This window comes from Rhinoraja longicauda, chromosome 19, assembly GCF_053455715.1.
Source record: "Rhinoraja longicauda isolate Sanriku21f chromosome 19, sRhiLon1.1, whole genome shotgun sequence".
Lineage (NCBI taxonomy): Eukaryota > Metazoa > Chordata > Chondrichthyes > Rajiformes > Arhynchobatidae > Rhinoraja > Rhinoraja longicauda.
In genome coordinates, this window is record NC_135971.1 from 15249993 (window position 1) to 15269434 (window position 19442).

A 19442-nucleotide genomic window follows, 5' to 3' on the forward strand; every position below is an offset into this window, starting at 1 on the left:
CCTCGACTAATGAGCTCTATAGAGGTGCCAAATTATTACACACATCGCAGGGATGAAATGTACACAAGAACAGTAAATCGACAGTACAAACCTGAACTTCAGAAAAGCTCTCTTTCTGTTCCTCCTCCGTTCGCCAGATCTCTGATTCTTTCCTTCTGAGAGATTCGAAGGTAGATTTCACCTGAGCCTGGGTTAGGGTTTTAAATCAGAGAATAAAATTGTCAGAAAATAAACAAGACGTGACACAATGAAGTGATCAGAATCGGTTTGATTTTACCTTGTAGATTTGAACAGCTTCGTCTATCAGCATGAAGCTGTGAAACGTGTGTTCCCGCGCAGCTGCACAAACCACACAGATCAGTTTCTTCTCCGTTTCACAAAACAGCTTCAGTTCTTCCTGATGATTCTCGCAGTGAAGTTTACTTCCCTTTGTCCGATTCAGGCTCAGTTTTCGAGCTTTCTCAGCCAGTCTCGCCAAGGCCCGACTAACCCTGAGGGTGCGGTCTGCAAACTCCTCTCTACATTCCGGGCAGGAGTTTCTCTCCTCCCTGTCCCATCTCTGTGTGATACAGGGGCGGCAGAAGTAGTGGCCACACTCCAGTGCCACCGGATCGGTGAAGAAATCCATGCAGATGGGACAAACTGCCTCCTCGGTTAAACTCTCGACCTGGTCTTTCGCAGCCATTGTAACTCCGCCTCTTCCTGGTTCAGTGTTTTCCACTGCGCGCGCTGCCGTCTCCGGCAATGACCTTATTTGGCTGCAGGTGTTCAGTGTGAAGGTGTCCTGGCCACTTCCAACTAATCACTCGAGGGAGGGGTCACTTAGACATTAAACCGGCCTGAATATAGACGAAAGCGGAGAGATTGCCCTGGGATTGTCTAAGGCCGGAGAGAAAGGGACAGGGACCAGCGCTAAGGAGGTGTAACTGACGTGGCGGCGCCTAACGGCAGCGGCTGACTAGCAGTCTGTCCGTCTTTTTTTTGTTGAGTGTCGGTGTTGGGATGATTTTTATATATTTTTTTTGGTTGTGTATGTGTGGGAGGGGGTGGTGGTGTGTGGGTGGGTGGGTGTGGGGAACTTTTCTCTTCCTCACGGCGCGGGGTGCGGCTCGGCTGCGGGGCCTAACATCCCCCGGTGCAGCTCGGCCGCTGGACTTTACATCCCGGTGCGGCTGGCCGCTGGACTTACTTCGCCCGGTGCAGCTCGGCTGCGGGGCTTAACACCGTCCGGTGCAACTCGGCTGCGGGGCTTAACACCGTCCGGTGCAACTCGGCTGCGGGGCTTAACACCGTCCGGTGCAACTCGGCTGCGGGGCTTAACACCGTCCGGTGCAACTCGGCTGCGGGATTTAACACCGCCCGGTGCGGCTCGGCTGCGGGACTTTTCACCGCTGGTGCGGCTCGGCTGCGGGACTTAGCTGCGCAAGGCTTGGTCGCGGGCCTTTCATCGCCCGGTTCGGCCGCGAGACGTTTCAGCGCCCGGTGCGGGGACTGTGCGGGTCGGTCGGGGACGAGCTATCTGTCCGTGGGCGTGGGGAAGAGAGGGGAAGTTTTGTTGCCTCCATCACAGTGAGGGGGTGTTTGGAGTCACTGTGATGGACGTTTGTGTTGGGGTTATGTGTCTTGTGTTCTTTTTTTTTTCTATGACTGCTCTGTTCTGTCTGTTATTATAGGAGGCGTTGCACCTGTTGGGCAGTGGAACCCGCCGCCCGCATCTCCGTTCACAGCCCGGGATCAGGATGGACGGAGACCTCCCTCCGGTCTTATGTTAATCCACAACAATGCACCTGTCTCTCATGCACCAGTCTTCGGGGCAATCTATCTTTGCGTGTATTGTTTAAAGGATATTATATGACCCTTTAACATTTATTGCAGTTTGCAAAGGTTCACTTTATCTTCTGATCAGTTTAGTTTAATTTAGAGACAGAGGGCGATAACAGACCCTTCGGCCCACCGAGTCGCAGCGACCAGGGATCCCCGCATGTTAAGACTATCATGCACACTAGGGACAATTTTACACACACACAAACACCAAGCCAATTACCCACACGTCTTGGGAGGATTGTGGGAGGAAACCGAAGATCTCGGAGAAAACTCACGGAGAGAACGGACAAACTCCGTGCAGACAGCACCCGTAGTCGGGATCGAACCTGGGACACTGGCGCTGCGAGCGCTGCAAGGCAGCAACTCTACCGCTGCGCCACCGTGGGATCAGTGAGAGTGGAACACGGAACACTGAGATTCGAGAGCCCAATTGACAGCCTTTACCCCCCCCCCCCCCCCCCCCCCACCACACACACACACACACACACACACACACTTGCTGGCCAATTATTCCGCTAATGTTTCCGAGATGGCGCCCAACCCAGGTGTCTGTTTGCGTGCGACGCAGATCTACAATCACATATTACAATCGCCCCACACTCTTAAATCTCTACTCCCACCTCAATATTTCTCACTTTATGTATGATCGGTTTAACCTTGCACTAAATGTTATTCCATCGTCGTGTATATGTTTCACACACTTACATACTGTAAGTGGCTTGATTGTAATCATGTATTGTCCTTCTGCTGACTGGATTTCACTGTACCTCGATACTCGTGACAATAAACGAAACTGAAAAGCCTTATTCCCCTTAGATAGGCACAAAATGCAGGAGTAACTCAGCGGAACAGGCGGCATCTCTGGGGAGGAGGAATGGGTGGCATTTCCCTACTTCGGACAGTCTCGACCCGAAACGTCACCCATTCCTTCTGTCCAGAGATGCTGTCTGTCCCGCTGAGCTACTCCAGCATTTTGTGTCTATCTTCGGTTTAAACCAGCATCTGCAATTCCTTCCTACACTCCCAGCTATATTCACCTTGATGCTTCTCCCTCTCAAATCTGTGCCCATTTGAACCTCGCACAGATGGGAAAGACGTCCCCCCCGCTCGACCCGCCCCCATTCCCCCAGTCCACACCAGACCCGAGCTTGAACCTTCTGTGAAAGCGTTCAAATGCCCTTCTCCACAGAGAACCTGCATCCGCTTCTCCGGCCTCACCCTCGACCCGAATCTCCTCAGCCTTGAAACCATTCCAATGAATATCTCCTGCGCCCTCCCGTGGACCCTCGCTCCATTCATTAAGTGTGGTGACCAGAAATAGCCTTGATGCACCAGGTGGGTCCAAACCAGTGTTTTATACAGATTCAACATAATATCCTGATGATGTAGGAAGGAACTGCAGATGGTGGTTTAAATCGCAGATAGTCACAAAATGCTGCAGTAACCCAACAGGACAGGCAGCATTTCTGGAGAGCAGGAATGGCGGACGTTTCGGATCGAGACCCTTCTTCGGACTCTTTCACTCATTTTTTTCCTATACCTCTTTACACCACCGTCTATATCTCTCGCTTCCCTTTCCCCTGACGCTCAGTCTGAAGAAGGGTCTCGACCCGAAACGTCACCCACTCCTTCTGTCCAGAGACGCTGCCTGTCCGGCTGAGTCACTCCAGCTTTTTGTGACTATCTCCTGTTGTGGGCCTTCATTGATGAGGTTCTGGATTGCCGTTCCCATTACTGGCTGCGCTTCAATGTGATTTACGCAGGTAAAGCACTCTGGGGTCTCCTAAAAGAGATGCGAGTACATTGTATAAACGCGAGCGGGTTGCGACGCTGCAATGCTGAGAACTAATATGCTGCACATTGTAACTTCCCCTGTTTCCCTATCTATTGTACTCGTGTTTGACATGATTGCATTTATCTTTGGTATTATCTAATTTGACTGAATAGTTTGCAAACGTTAGTGTACACGTTAAAATAATCAACCTAACCCGGTTTGGGACTGGAGACACTGCGGCAGGTGGGGCCGGGTGGTGGGGGTGTGAGTGCCGGAGGTGGGAGGCGGGCGGGTTGGGGCGGGCGGGGGATATCACACCCTCCAGTTGTTTGTGTTCGTCCCCCGTAGTTTCCGTGATCACACAGAGACTTTTGGAAATTCTGTGAAGAAAGTCACATATCTGGAGTATAAATCGATACCGATTTATCTGGGTGCTGTGCATCTTATTTAGTCGATGAATTCACTGCACTGCCCCATCACAAACGCTGCCGTGGCTGGCGGGGTGTTCCAGTGATTACAGCTGCCGCCAGCGAGATACAACGACCTGGGTTCGATCCTGACCTCCGGTTCTGCCTGTGTGGACTTTGTTCATTCAACCAGTCACCGTGTGCTTTTCCCGCGGGTGCTCCGGTTTCCTGCCACTTCCCGAGGGCGGAGGGGCTCTCGGTGAACCGGCTGCTTGATGTGACCCCAGCGTAGGTTAGTGTGGGGGTGGAGGCAAGGGGGAATAGGGTAGGATGAGGGGAGTGGGGGTGATGGTACGAGTGCGAGAAATGAGTGCAGGCAGTGGGGCTGATGGGAATACAGTGAATGGCGGCAGAGAGTTGAGACACGAGCCAGGAGTTGCTGGAATCTCAACAAAAAAAAATCCGCTCGACTAAACGGGTGAGGCAGCATCTGTGGAGGGACATGGATGTTTCACGTTTCCACTCGTGATCCTCAGGCTTGATGGACAATTGGCTTCTCGTGTTTAAAATCGTGCGTAAAAAAGAACGAGCCTTGACAGAATTTCACTTTCAGAACTTGAATTTCCCCTTAAACCGCGCGGCCGCGGGTATGACTTGGTACATCTAGATTGTGCTCGTGTACAGTATGATTTGAATGGACAGCACGCAGGCAAAGCTTTTCACTGTACCTCGGTGCACGTGAAATCATAAACCAAACGAAACCAATACCACCATGTTGTTGTCAGCGTGTTAGTGAATGAATGAATGAATGAATGAATGAATGAATGAATGAATGAATGAATGAATGGATGAATGAATGATTGGATGACAGTTTATTAGTACATGTGACACGTCACAGTGGGATTCGTTGTTTTGCATGCACAAGTATGCAAAGAGTCGCCACACAAACTGCACCGATTGAGTTACAAAGTATTCCACTTAGTCCCCAATGGTCCCTCTGTTCTCGCACCCCCCCCCCCCCCCCTCAACACGCCGGTCCCTATTTGTTCCCGGCCGCGCGTCCAACCAAGGGTCTTGACCCGAAACGTCACCCATTCCCTCTCTCCTAGATGCTGCCTGACCTGCTGAGTTACTCCAGCATTTTGTGATACCTCCACCCTCCTGCACGCACACGAGCCTGTCGACCTCATGGCGCCCACTGCAGGCCTGTCCTCGACCGCCGGTGTCCGTCCTCGACCAGCGGCCCTTTCCTCGCCTTCGACCACCGGCCCCGTCCTTACCGCCTCTGGGTCCTCTCCAGACGACTCATCGGCGTCTGCCGGGAGCTTCCCCAATGATTTTTCCCTGTACCTCAGTTCACGTGACAATAAACTACATCGCTGTGAAACGTTACAATGTCCGGCCAGCCTTAATCCCGGTTTTAAGCATGACTATTAACTAAAGGGCCGCAATTCCATAGAGACTGCGAACTCAAGGCAGCAACAGGCAGTCGGCGTGAGGTGTTGAGGCAGCGATTTATTTATTGAATGAGGAACCCAGAGACACAAATTGAAGTCTCCTAACGCACCTTAAATACAGTTACTCATAAGTGATAGGATCAGAATTGGGCCATTCGTCGCATGAAGTCCGCACAGCCACTCAATGTTGAAAGGCTGGAGCGATATGTTGAAAGGCTGGAGCGATTGGGCATGTATACACTGGAATTTAGAAGGATGAGGGGGGATCTTATTGAAACATATAAGATAATTAGGGGATTGGACACATTAGAGGCAGATAACATGTTCCCAATGTTGGGGGAGTCCAGAACAAGGGGCCACAGTTTGAGAATAAGGGGTAGGCCATTTAGAACGGAGATGAGGAAGAACTTTTTCAGTCAGAGGGTGGTGAAGGTGTGGAATTCTCTGCCTCAGAAGGCAGTGGAGGCCAGTTCGTTGGATGCTTTCAAGAGAGAGCTGGATAGAGCTCTTAAGGATAGCGGAGTGAGGGGGTATGGGGAGAAGGCAGGAACGGGGTACTGATTGAGAGTGATCAGCCATGATCGCATTGAATGGCGGTGCTGGCTCGAAGGGCTGAATGGCCTACTCCTGCACCTATTGTCTATTGTCTATTGTCTATTGTCAATCATGGTTGATCTTTCTCTCCCTCTTATCCCCATTCTCCTGCCTTCTCCCCGTATCCCCTGACACCCGCTCTATTCAAGAATCGGTCTATCTCCACGTTAAAATTATCCATTGAAATATCATCTCAAAAATATCATCTCCAATCCTCTAAAAATAAACTTGTCCGAGGAGCGAAGACCACAACGCTGCTGAGACACGCATCAAGTTCAAAGTGCTTGAAGGAACCACTCAGGGGATAATTAGGGATGTGCAGTAAGTGATGCACCTGCAGCGACAACCAAACCGTGAACACCGATCAAGATCATCCATTTAAAGTATTCCTCTATAGGAAGATGGAGGAGTGTTTATGGAAGATGTTATCTTATTAACTGTTCAAGTTAATGAACAATTAACACGAGTAATGGCGCAGTTTTCATCAAATCTAGATATCCAGGCAGCTTGTGGCCTCCTCTGTTCTTTTCTCCACAACAGATACATTTAATATCCTGTTGGTGCATTTCCATAATTTGCACGACCAGTAACATTCACAAGAACAGAAAGATTGTGTTTTTGTTTGAATTATGTGCTTGGTGCTTCTAATACTGCAATTTGAAATCAACCCAAATGTCTTTGGAGAGTATCGCTTGCTTTTAAACTCTGTTTGTGAATATTCCTGTCTGCAAATTGACTCCTGCGTTTCAGTTGCCGTTCGTGGCTGTGCTTCAAAGAGATTTACGACTGTAAAGCACTCTGTGGTCTCCTAAAAGGGATGCGAGGACATTGTGCAAATGTAAAGCGGGTGGTTGCTGTACGCACTCCAACTCGGAGGGAATATTCCATTTCCGATGCGCAAACAGGGGTAGTGGAGAGACAAAGTAGCCGATGGCGTCCGCGGGTTTGGAGTGGACTTTGGTCACTCGCGTTTTCCCTGAAACGGAAACAGAGACGGCGAGAAAGCGAAGGGAAGAGTCGGGGCTCGAGCAGAGGAAAGTGGGAGCTGGTGGGAAACTGGCAGTGAGGGAGATGAAGCGTTAATGCGATGAACGAGAGCAGGAAGCAGCGCCGATACGGACATGATGTGCCTGAGAGGGAGGTGAGGGAGATGAAGCGTTAAATGCTGAGGCTCCATAAGGCGCTGGTCTGGCCGCATTTCAAATATCGTGAGTGATTCTGGGCACCATATCTGAGGAAGGATGTGCAGGCTCTGGAGAGGATCCAGAGGAGGTTTACAAGAATGATCCTAGGAATGAGTATTTATTCACAAAATGCTGGAGTAACTCAGCAGGTCAGGCAGCATCTCGGGCGAGAAGGAATGGGCGACCATTCCTTCTCTCCCGAGATGCTGCCTGACTTGCTGAGATACTCCAGCATTTTGTGAATAAATACCTTCGATTTGTACCAGCAACTGCAGTTATTTTCTTATACTACCAGGAAGGAACAAGTTAACATACGATGAGCGTTTGGCGGCACTGGGACTATGTTCACAAAACATAGAAAATAGGTGCAGGAGTAGGCCATTCGGCCCTTCGAGCCTGCACCGCCATTCAATATGATCATGGCTGATCATCCAGCTCAGTAGCCTGTACCTGCCTTCTCTCCATACCCTCTGATCCCTTTAGCAAAAAGGGCCACATTTAACTCCCTCTTAAATATAGCCAATGAACTGGCCTCAACTGCCTTCTGTGGCAGATAATTCCACAGACTCACCACTCTCTGTGTGAAGAAATGTTTTCTCATCTCGGTCCTAAAAGACATCCCCCTTATCCTTAAGCTGTGACCCCTGGTTCTGGACTCCCCCAACATCGGGAACAATCTCCCTGCATCTAGCCTCTCCAACCCCTTAAGAATTTTATATGTTTCTATAAGATCCCCCCTCAGTCTTCTAAATTCCAGCGAGTACAAGCCCAGTCTATCCAGTCTTTCCTCATATGTAAGTCCCGCCATCCCAGGGATCAATCTGGTGAACCTTCTCTGTACTCCCTCTAAGGCAAGAACGTCTTTCCTCAGGTTAGGAGACCAAAACTGCACACAATACTCCAGGTGCGGTCTCACCAAGGCCCTGTACAACTGCAGCAGAACCTCCCTGCTCCTAAACTCATATCCTCTTGCTATGAATGCCAACAGACCATTCGCTTTCTTCACTGCCTGCTGCACCTGCATGCTTGCTTTCAATGACTGGTGCACCATGACACCCAGGTCACGTTGCATCTCCCCTTCTCCCAATCGGTCACCATTCAGGTAATACTCTGCTTTCCTGTTCTTGCCGCCAAAGTGGATAACCTCACATTTATCCACATTATATTGCATCTGCCATGCATTTGCCCACTCGCCTAATCTATCCAAGTCACTCTGCAGCCTCCAAGCATCCTCCTTCGTAGCTCTACCCATATTGATTCCACTTCCTCCAAGCTAATGTCCTTCCTTTCCACTGCTTTAATCTCCTCTCTAACCAGTAACGCTACCCCACCTCCTTTTCCTTTCTGTCTATCCCGCCTGAATATAGAATATCCCTGGATGTTGAGCTCCCAGCCTTGGTCACCCTGGAGCCATGTCTCCGTAATCCCAACTATATCGTAATCATTAATAACTATCTCCACATTTAATTCATCCACCTTATTACGTATACTCCTTGCATTGAGACACAAGGCCTTCAGGCTTGTTTTTACAACTCTCTTACCCCTTGTACGATTATGTTGAAAAGTGGCCCTTTTTGATTTTTGCCCTGGAGTTTAGAAGAATGAGGGGGGACCTCATTGAAACATACAGAATAGTGAAAGGCTTGGATAGAGTGGATGTGGAGAGGATGTTTCCACTAGTGGGAGAGTCTAGGACTAGCGGTCATAGCCTCAGAAGTAAAAGACGTTCTTTTAGGAAGAACATGAGGAGGAACTTCTTTCGTCAGCGGGTGGTGAATCGGTGGAATTCTTTGCCACAAAAGGCTGTGGAGCCCACAAGTCAGTTGATATATTTAAGGCAGAGATAGATAGATTCTTGATTAGTACGGGTGTCAGAGATTACGGGTAGATGGCAGGAGAATGGGGTTAGGAGGGAGAGATAGATCAGCCATGATTGAATGGCGGAGTAGACGGTGGGCCGAATGGCCCAATTCTACCCCTACCACTTATGAACTTAATGCGGTGAACAAAAGCAGGAAGCAGCAGCGATACAGAAGTGATGTAACTGAGGGAGAGGTGGGGGAGGGGTCTGGCGGCGACTGAATCAAGAATGATCTATGTATCGACGTCGAACTACAATCTTTAGAACCCGGGGGAGCCCGGAGCTCAGGACCCGCCGCCCGCGGCCGCTGCTCAACCCGCGGGAAGGGCGATTGTTTCAATCTTTATATTTTCACAAAAGTAATTTCTGTTCCGTTGCCGGACGCGGTTAACGCGTTAAAATGAACGGATCGACAGCTCTGATTTCAGTTGCAGTTTATTACACTCTTCCCACATTTACATTCCCCCTGGTTTTGTTTCCGCGCTCACTGGGGTTTTTACGACGCGGAATTTGGGGATTAAATTGGGCCGTTCAGCGCCGACCTGTTGTCCACCGGGTTTCTGCACCACAGCCCCTGAGCCCCGCTCCTAACGCCGGTCCCGGGACGCGACCATTTTACACACCCGGAGCAGAACCAGAGCAGATTCGCAGCCAGTTGTTTTCACCCCAATAAGGCCCGAAGAAAGGATAAAGTTTCTCCGTGAATTTATTCCCAGTGAAGGTGTGGAGATGGGACTTGGTGCCCGCGTCGTAAAATGAAACTGTCCCGGACTCGTAACTGAGATAAACTCCCACCCTCCCGGGGATGGGACGGGCGGGGAGACGGGAGTGGAGGGGAGGTATCTGCATCAAACTCGTCATCACACCAACTGATGCTCCAGTCTCCAGTCTCCGGGGTCAGTGTGTCGTCTCCATTTCTCTCCACAGACTCTGCGGCGACTCCCAGACTCCAGCCCTCACTCCCCGCCACCTCCACCTCCCAGGAATGTCTCCCCGATGTGAATCCCTCCGATCCCAGCACACACGCACTGTCTGTAAACCTCTTCCCGGTGTCAGGGAGACTCCTCCGGGTCCCGGTCCATCTCACCCTCTTCCGATCCTCAGACACCTCGAGCTTCGGATGCGCTGTTTCCACATCCAGGGTGACGGAGACTGGGGGGAGAAGCAGAGAATCAGAGAGTCCCCGGGGGTCGGGGGGAGACTCGGGCAGCGCGGCCCCGGGACCAGGGGAGAGGCCGCTCGGCCTCAGGCACAGGCGGGCGGACAACTGAAACCCTGCCCGGGGTTTCACCCACAACCACATCGGGTGGACAACAGACATCGTTACCGAGGGGCATTTCGAGAGATGGGAGAGTGTGGACGGGGAGGACGAGTGCGGAGAGTGAGGAGGATTGCGAGATTGCGGTGGTGAAGGAGAAACGAAGGGGGGGGGGGGGGGGCTACTCACATATGGAGGCAGATCGGAGCAAGAGGATATTGAGGTTAGCGGTAATTTGAGGTTAAAGAGGAGGTAGAGGTGGGTGGTGGGGTCGTCATGATCACAGTGAAAGGGGGCAGACACGAGGGGCCAGATGACCTGGAGGGTGAGAGAGAGGGAGGGGTGGCTTGGACCATGGAAGGAAGTAGAGGTTGAATGATCGGGTGTTGGACAGAATGGGTGGAGACTTGTGGTTGTGGGGTCGTTGAAAGAGAGCAGATTCACAGATGGATTTGATGGGTGTGTACAACTAACACACTGATGTCATTGTGAACCAATATATGAACTTGACTGAGGGACTTAACAATGTTCCGCGTGCAAGGGTGGTCCAGAAAGCGAAGGCAGGTGGGATCCAAGGCTAGCTGGTGAAATGGATCCACAAGTGGCTTGGTGGTTGGAGGTAGAAGGTAGCGGTAGAAGGATGATTTTTCTGCTTGGAGGTCTGTGGCTGGTGGTGTGCAGCAGAGATCGCTGCTGCAACCTTTGCTGTTTATGTTATATGATCATGGCCTGGATGTGAATGTGGGAGGTGTGATTAGTAAGTTTGGGGAGGAAGCAAAAATTGTGGATCGTGGGGAAGGTTGTCAAATTCTGCAGCAGGATGCATGGTAATTATCTCAACCTTATTCGCATGCAGGGATATCAAATCACGAGAGTGCAGGTTTATATTGAGAGCAAAGAATTTTAAAGTATATCTGAGATTTAGGTTTTACTAGACCAAGTGGGTCCAAACATCTCCTGCATTGGTGCAGCACCCTCTCCTCCCCTCCCTACCTCCCTAGGAGATAGATTTAAACTTAAAAATGCGAATAACAAAAAATATAACACCGATTTCAATGAAACCTCTTCCATTCGCACCAAAGGGATGACGGTGAGTAAGGTGGGCTTAAAATCGTCATGCTATCGTGTACCGTTTTGGCTGTAGTTCCGGAACAAACAAACAAACAAACGAGAGGTTTAGTACATGGATTTACACTGAGAGTGGGTGATATCTGGAACATGCTACAGAGGAGGTGGTGGAGTGAGATATAATCAATATATTGGAGGTACTTAAATAGGTGAGGTGCAGAAGAATGCCGATGGAATATGGATAAATCGATAAGTATAACTGGGAAAAGATGGTCACGATGGGCCGAAGGGCCAGACTCTGTAATGTACAACCACGGCTCTCAGCTCCAAGAGCACTGAATGACTGAGTCTCCACAGCCACCGGTGCAGGGTCGTTCCCCAGTCTCTGCGTGCAGTAATGTCTCCTTATCTCTGTGCTACACGGTGTAGCCCACATTCTGAGAGAGTGCCCGCTCTCCAGTCCCCTCTGACAGGGGAACCACCCTCCCTGCATCCAGCCCACTGAGCCCTGTAAGAACTCTGTGTTTCACTGAAATCTCCTCTAATAAACTGAAACACTCGAATACACAGGCCTAGTCTCCTCAATCTCACCTCGCACAGCAAACTCATTGCCCCAGGGACAAGTATTGTTAATCTTTGCTGCATTTCCTCTGTGTCAAGTCTGTCAATTTGTCGGTATACAGGAGGAAAGGAACACAAGAAAACAGGAGCAGGATTAGGATCCACTCCTCAGGCTTGCCCCTCCATTCAATGTGATCATGGCTGATCTAAGCTGGCACCAATTCCTCTTCTGTGTGAGTTTCCCATAATCTTATATTTTTGATCTATCAAATATTTATTTGTAGCCAAGTTGCACGTATCCAACAACTCAGCTTTTTACCACCACCATGGGCACAACATGCCAGATATTCACTGCCCTCTGAGAGATGCAACTTCTACACACCGCATGGGAGGCCGCTCTGGAAGGTTGGGTCTCATGGAATCCGGGGTGAACTAGCGGATGGAACACAACATTACCTGAAGGTCGCAGACAGAGGATGTTGGTAGAGGGTTGTTTTTCAGACTGGAGACAGAGCCCACTGTTGTTCCTTATTTATATACACGATTGGGTGTGTATGTAGGTTGCACGGTTAGTCAGCTTGCAGATGGAAGCAAAATTGGTGACATTGTGGAGAGTGAAGAATGTTCCCTGAGAGTAAATGGGATCCCTGTAAACTGGGCCAATGGGCTCAGGAACGGCAGGTGGGATTTATTCATGTGAAGGTGAGGCGATGCACTTTGCTGAGACAAACCAGGGCAGGACATACACAGTAAATGGGGAGCTTTATAGAACGGAGAGATGTCGGGGTGCAGGTACACAGTGCCATGGAAGATGCAACGGTGACAGGCAGGGAGGTGTAGAATGTGTTTGTCGCTCATGCTTTCATGGGTCAGGATATTAAATACAGCGTTTGACACAATGAGGTTGTTTGTAAATTGGAAAGGGTGCAAAAGGATCTACGATAATTTCATCAGGTCTGAAGGGAGACGTTGGACGGGCAAGGACTTAAATGAATTAAACAATGATGGGATCAAAATCGGTTTGCTTTTACCTTGTGGTTTTCAACAGCTTCTTTAACCGGCATGAAGCTGTGAGACTTGTGTTCCCGCCCACTGCACAAACCACACAGATCAGCTTCTTGTCAGTTTCACAAAACAGCTTCAGTTCTTCCTGATGTTCCTCGCAGTGAAGTTTACTTTCCTTCTCTGTCCGATTCAGGCTCAGTGTTCGAGCTTTCTCAGCCAGTCTAACTAAGGCCCGACTCACCCTGAGGGCGCGGTCTGTAAACTCCTCTCTACATTCCGGGCAGGAGTTTCTCTCCTCCCTGTCCCAACTCTGTGTGATACAGGAGCGGCAGAAGTTTTGCCCACACTCCAGTGATACCGGATCGGTGAAGAAATCCAGGCAGATGGGACAAACTACCTCCTCGGTTAAACTCTCGACCGGGTCTTTCGCAGCCATTTTAACTCCGCCTCTTCCTGGTTCAGTGTTTTCCACTGCGCGCGCTGCCTTCTCGGGCAATGACCTTATTTGGCTGCAAGTGTTCAGTGTGAAGGTGGCAATTCAAGAGCTCGTCTTAATAAGTCTGAAATAGTTGGTGAAAGTAATGTACAAGCACACCATTCCCATTTCCCCAGTACAATTCCCTGCAACCTGTTCCATTTCATGTGTCCATTAACCCTCATTGGACAGAACCAGGTCACCAGAACTAGCAGACTGCAGCACCACTTAGAATGACAGACTTCACAGATTCATACAGCAAGGGGTGTTAGATATCGACTAAGACGTCCCATCTGCGCTATTTCCACCAGTCCGCATTTGGCCCAGATAATTCTAAAACTTTTCTCTCCAGGAATTTGTTCAAAGACGTTTAAACTGTTGTTATGGTACCTGACTCAATTACCTCCTCTGGCAGCTCGTTCCATATCCCCACTACCAAAGTTGCCCTTAATGTTCGTATTAACTCTGTTCCCTCTCACCTTAAACCCATGCCCTCGCACTCTCGACGCCCTACTCAGGGTAAAGGTCTGAGTATTCACCCGAACATTTCGGTTCATGATATTTTACACGTGCAATAGATCATTATTCAGACTCCTGCGCTCCAATTAGTAAAGTCCTTGCCTGCCCACCTCTCCCAATAGCTCGGGCCCTCGACCACTGAGCTCTCTACAGGTGCCCACTTATTACACGCAACACAGGGATTAAATCTACACAAAAACCTTAAATCGATAAGACAAAGCCTCACCTGAACTCCAGAAATGCTCTGTTTCTGTTTCTGCTTAATTTTCTTGAACTTTGATTTCTTTTCTGTGAGAGATTCCTAAGAAGATTTCACCTGATCCTGGGGTCGGGTTTCAGATCAGAGAATAAAAATGTCAGATAATAAAGAAAAGATTACACAATGATGTGATGAAAAACGATTTGCTTTTACATTGTAGAATTCAATTGCTTCATCTACCAGCATGAAGCTGTGAGACTTGTGTTCCCGCCCAGCTGCACAAACCAGGCAGATCAGTTTATTGTCAGTTTCACAAAACAGCTTCAGTTCTTCCTGATGTTTCTCGCAGTGAAGTTTACTTTCCTTCTTTGTCCGATTCTGGCTCAGTGTTCGCGCTGTATCTCTAAATCTAAATCTAAACCTACATTGCAGAAACAAGGAACTGCAGATGCTGGTTAATACACAGAAGGCCACAAAGTGCTGGAGAAACGCAGTGGGTTAGACAGCAGCTTTAGACTTTAGAATTTACAGATAGGGCACGGAAACAGGCCCTTCGGTTCTCCGAGTCCGCGCAGCCCAGCGATCATCCCGTACACGAGCACTATCCCACACATGAAGGACAAGTTACAATTTTATGGAAGTCAATTAACCGACAAACCTGCCTGTATTTGGAGTGTGGGAGGAAACTGGAGCACCCGTAGAAATTCACAGGGACAATGTACAAACTCCATACAGACAGCACCCGTAGTCAGGATCGAACCCGGGTGTCTGGCGTTGTAAGTCAGCAACTCTACCGCTGCGCCACCGTGCTGCCCAATTCTCTTGCTCCGGCTCTTTACTCAACTCTGTCCTCACCTCTCCTGCTCTCTGCCCATCCTGATTTAGATTTTCATATTAACACTATCCTACACACACCAGGGACAATTTATACATTTACCCGGTCAATTAACCTACAAACCTGTACATCTTTGGAGTGTGGGAGGAAACCGAAGATCTCGGAGAAAACCCACGCAGGTCACGGGGAGAACGTACAAACTTCTTACAGACGGCGACCGTAGTCACAATCGCACCCGAGTATCCGGCGCTGCATTCGCTGTAAGGCGGCAACTCTACCGCTGCGCCACCGTCTTGCTTGCATCTCACTTGAGTTATGGCGCATTCAGTTGGTTGCTGAAACAAGAAGCTACAGATGTTGGTTAACACACCAAGGGCCAGTGGCGGCACGGTGGTGCAGCGGGAGAGCTGCTTTCTCACTGCGCCAGAGACCCGGGTTCAATCCTGATTATGGACGCTGTCGTTTCGGAGTTTGTACGTTCCCCTTGTGACCGCGTGGATTTTCTCCGGGTGCTCCTGTTTCGTCCCACACTCCAAAGACGTACAGGTTTGTTGGTTAATTAGCTGTGGTAAGTTGTAAAATAGTCCCGAGCGTGTGTCGGATAGTGTGTGTGTGTGTACACGCACAAGGTGATCGCTAGTCGGCGTGGACTCGGTGGGCAGAAGGGCCTGTTTCGCACTGTATCTCTAAAGTCCAAAAGTCTAAATCTCCTGTGCACTTTCCTTCCTGATCTTAGCTTAAATTATACCTGATACTGCAGTTTATCTGTTGCCAAAGTGTTCCCCCAGCTGGTAATTTTCCAGTTCAGTGGGCGCCCGGAAAGGGTTTCTGTTTACCAGGTTCCCTCTCATCTTAGTTTCCTTGTTCACCTGCAATGTCTTTCAGAAGAAAAATGATTCACCTTCCTCACCTCCCACGATTAGTGCTAAAATGGTTTTTTTTTTCCTGCCTCTTTATAGATACTTCATCATTCTGGTCGTTAATCACTCTGTCTGTTTTTGTGGTTACATTTAATAAACCACCTCTGCAATCCTATCCTCTCACATTCTTACCTTTTGACATAACTTCCTTTGAAACCAGCAATTGACCTAAATTTGTTCTTAACCCGTTGACAGCTAGTTCCATGTTGAAGTAAAAGTTTTCCTTTTTCTAGTTTACAGGTACAGCGCAGAAATAGACAATAGACAATAGGTGCAGGAGGATGCCATTCGGCCCTTCGAGCCAACACCGCCATTCAATGTGATCATGGCTGATCATTCTCAATCAGTACCCCATTCCTGCCTTCTCCCCATACCCCCTGACTCCGCTATCGTTAAGAGCTCTATCTAGCTCTCTCTTGAATGCATTCAGAGAATTGGCCTCCACTGCCGCTGAGGCAGAGAATTCCACAGATTCACAACTCTCTGACTGAAAACGTTTTTCCTCATCTCCGTTCTAAATGACCTACCCCTTATTCTTAAACTGTGGCCCCTTGTTCTGGACTCCCCCAACATTGGGAACATGTTTCCTGCCTCTTATACGTTTCGATAAGATCTCCTCTCATCCTTCTAAATTCCAGTGTATACAAGCCTAGTCGCTCCAGTCTTTCAACATACGACAGTCCCACCATTCCGGGAATTAACCTAGTAAACCTACGCTGCACGCCCTCAATAGCAAGAATATCCTTCCTCAAATTTGGAGACCAAAACTGTACACAGTACTCCAAGTGCGGTCTCACTAGGGCCCTGTACAACTGCAGAAGGACCTCTTTGCTCCTATACTCAACTCCTCTTGTTATGAAGGCCAACATTCCATTGGCTTTCTTCACTGCCTGCTGTACCTGCATGCTTCCTTTCAGTGGCCCACCGAGTCCGCGCCGACTAGCGATCCCCGCACACTGACACCATCCGACACACACGACAGACAATTTATATTCACTCCAAGCCAATTAACCCACACACCTGCACGCCTTTGGAGCGTGGGAAGAAACCGAAGATCTCGGAGGAAGCCCCACGCAGGTCATGGGGAGAGCGTACAAACTCCGTGCAGACGGCGCCCATGGTCGGGATCGAACGCGGGTCGCTGGCGCAGGGAGGCAGCAACTCCACCGCTGTGCCACCGAGTCGTGAAGGAGATCTTTTTAGTTTTAGAGATACAGCGCGGAAACAGGCCCTTCAGCTCAATGAATCTGTGGCCGTCAGCCATCCCTGCACACTGACACCACTCAACACACACTAAGGACAATTTACAATGATACCAAGCAAATTAGCCCACATTGGAGGAAACTGCAGATCCTGGAGAAAACCCGAGCTCTACCTTCAAGTCACCCTTGCATTCCCTCTCTCTCCATCCCTCGCCCACCCTAACAGTCCTGCTAGTTTCACTGTTCATTTCCCTTCGTTATCACCTTGTCCACAGCCAACAATGGACCATTGTGTGCTCCACCTTCCCTGAGTCATTGGCACTGGCTCTGAATTGATCTGTACCTTTTCATATCTCGAGTTTCCCTTTCCCCCTGACACTCAGTCTGAAGAAGGATCTCGACCTGAAACAATAGACAATAGACAATAGGTGCAGGAGGAGACCATTCGGCCCTTCGAGCCAGCACCCCCATTCAATGTGATCATGGCTGATCATTCTCAATCAGTACCCCGTTCCTGCCTTCTCCCCATACCCCCCTGACTCCGCTATCCTTAAGAGTTCTATCTAGCTCTCTCTTGAATGCATTCAGAGAATTGGCCTCCACTGCCTTCTGAGGTAGAGAATTCCACAGATTCATAACTTTCTGACTGAAAAAGTTTTTCCTCATCTCAGTTCTACCCCTTATTCTTAAACTGTGGCCCCTTGTTCTGGACTCGCACAACATTGGGAACATGTTTCCTGCCTCTAATGTGTCCAACCCCTTAATAATCTTATACGTTTCGATAAGATCTCCTCTCATCCTTCTAAATTTCAGTGTCATCTATTCCTTTTCTCCAGAGATGCTGCCCAAAGATACTAGAGGAACAAGATAGACCACTCGACCCTAAAAACCGTAGTATGTCATGGCGCCATTTTAGTAAGCAGAAACTTGCAGAAACATTTAAAAAGAAAAATAACAAAAATCTGTGAATTGATAGATGAGATATGTTCTGCATTTTAATAGAAAAATAACTGCAGATGCTAGTACAAATCGAAGGTGTCACAAAATGCTGGAGTAACTCAGCGAGTCAGGCAGCATCGCTGGAGAGAAGGAATGGGTGACGTTTCGGGTCGAGACCCTTCTTCAGACTAAGGCACGTACCACCAGATTGAGGAACAGTTTCTTCCCCGCTGCTATCAAACTTCTGAACAATCCTCTTATAAGATAGAGTGTAGTCCTGATCTTCCAACCTACCTCATTACGGACTCTGGACATTTCCCCTGCAACTGTAACACTGTAACATTATATTCTGCACTCTGATATATTTCTTGTTGCCCTCCCTGCTGTAATTGTGGAGACATAAGAAACTGCAGGTGCCAGCTTACAAAAAAAGACACAACGTGTTGGAGTAACTCAGCAGGTCAGGCATCATCTCTGGGGAACGTGGAAAGGTGATATTTTGAGTTGGGAGGCTTCTTCAGTCTGAAGAAATGTTCTGATCCGAAACGTTACTTATCCATGTTATCCAGTGGTGCTGCCAGACCCGCTGAGTTACTCCAGTACTTTATTTCTTCTTCTTTGACCATAAGTTCATAGTTCATAAGTGACAGGAGCAGAATGGGGATAAATGGGTCCCTTTCGGAATGGCAGGCAGTGACCAGTGGGGTACCGCAAGGTTCGGTGCTGGGACCCCAGCTATTTACGATATACATTAATGACTTAGACGAAGGGATTAAAAGTACCATTAGCAAATTTGCAGATGATACTAAGTTGGGGGGTAGTGTGAATTGTGAGGAAGATGCAATAAGGCTGCAGGGTGACCTGGACAGGTTGTGTGAGTGGGCGGATACATGGCAGATGCAGTTTAATGTAGATAAGTGTGAGGTTATTCACTTTGGAAGTAAGAATAGAAAGGCAGATTATTATCTGAATGGTGTCAAGTTAGGAGGAGGGGGAGTTCAACGAGATCTGGGTGTCCTAGTGCATCAGTCAATGAAAGGAAGCATGCAGGTTCAGCAGGCAGTGAAGAAAGCCAATGGAATGTTGGCCTTCGTAACAAGAGGAGTTGAGTATAGGAGCAAAGAGGTCCTTCTACAGTTGTACCGGGCCCTGGTGAGACCGCACCTGGAGTACTGTGTGCAGTTTTGGTCTCCAAATTTGAGGAAGGATATTCTTGCTATGGAGGGCGTGCAGCGTAGGTTCACTAGATTAATTCCCGGAATGGCGGGACTGTCGTATGTTGAAAGGCTGGAGCGATTGGGCTTGTATACACTGGAATTTAGAAGGATGAGGGGGGATCTTATTGAAACATATAAGATAA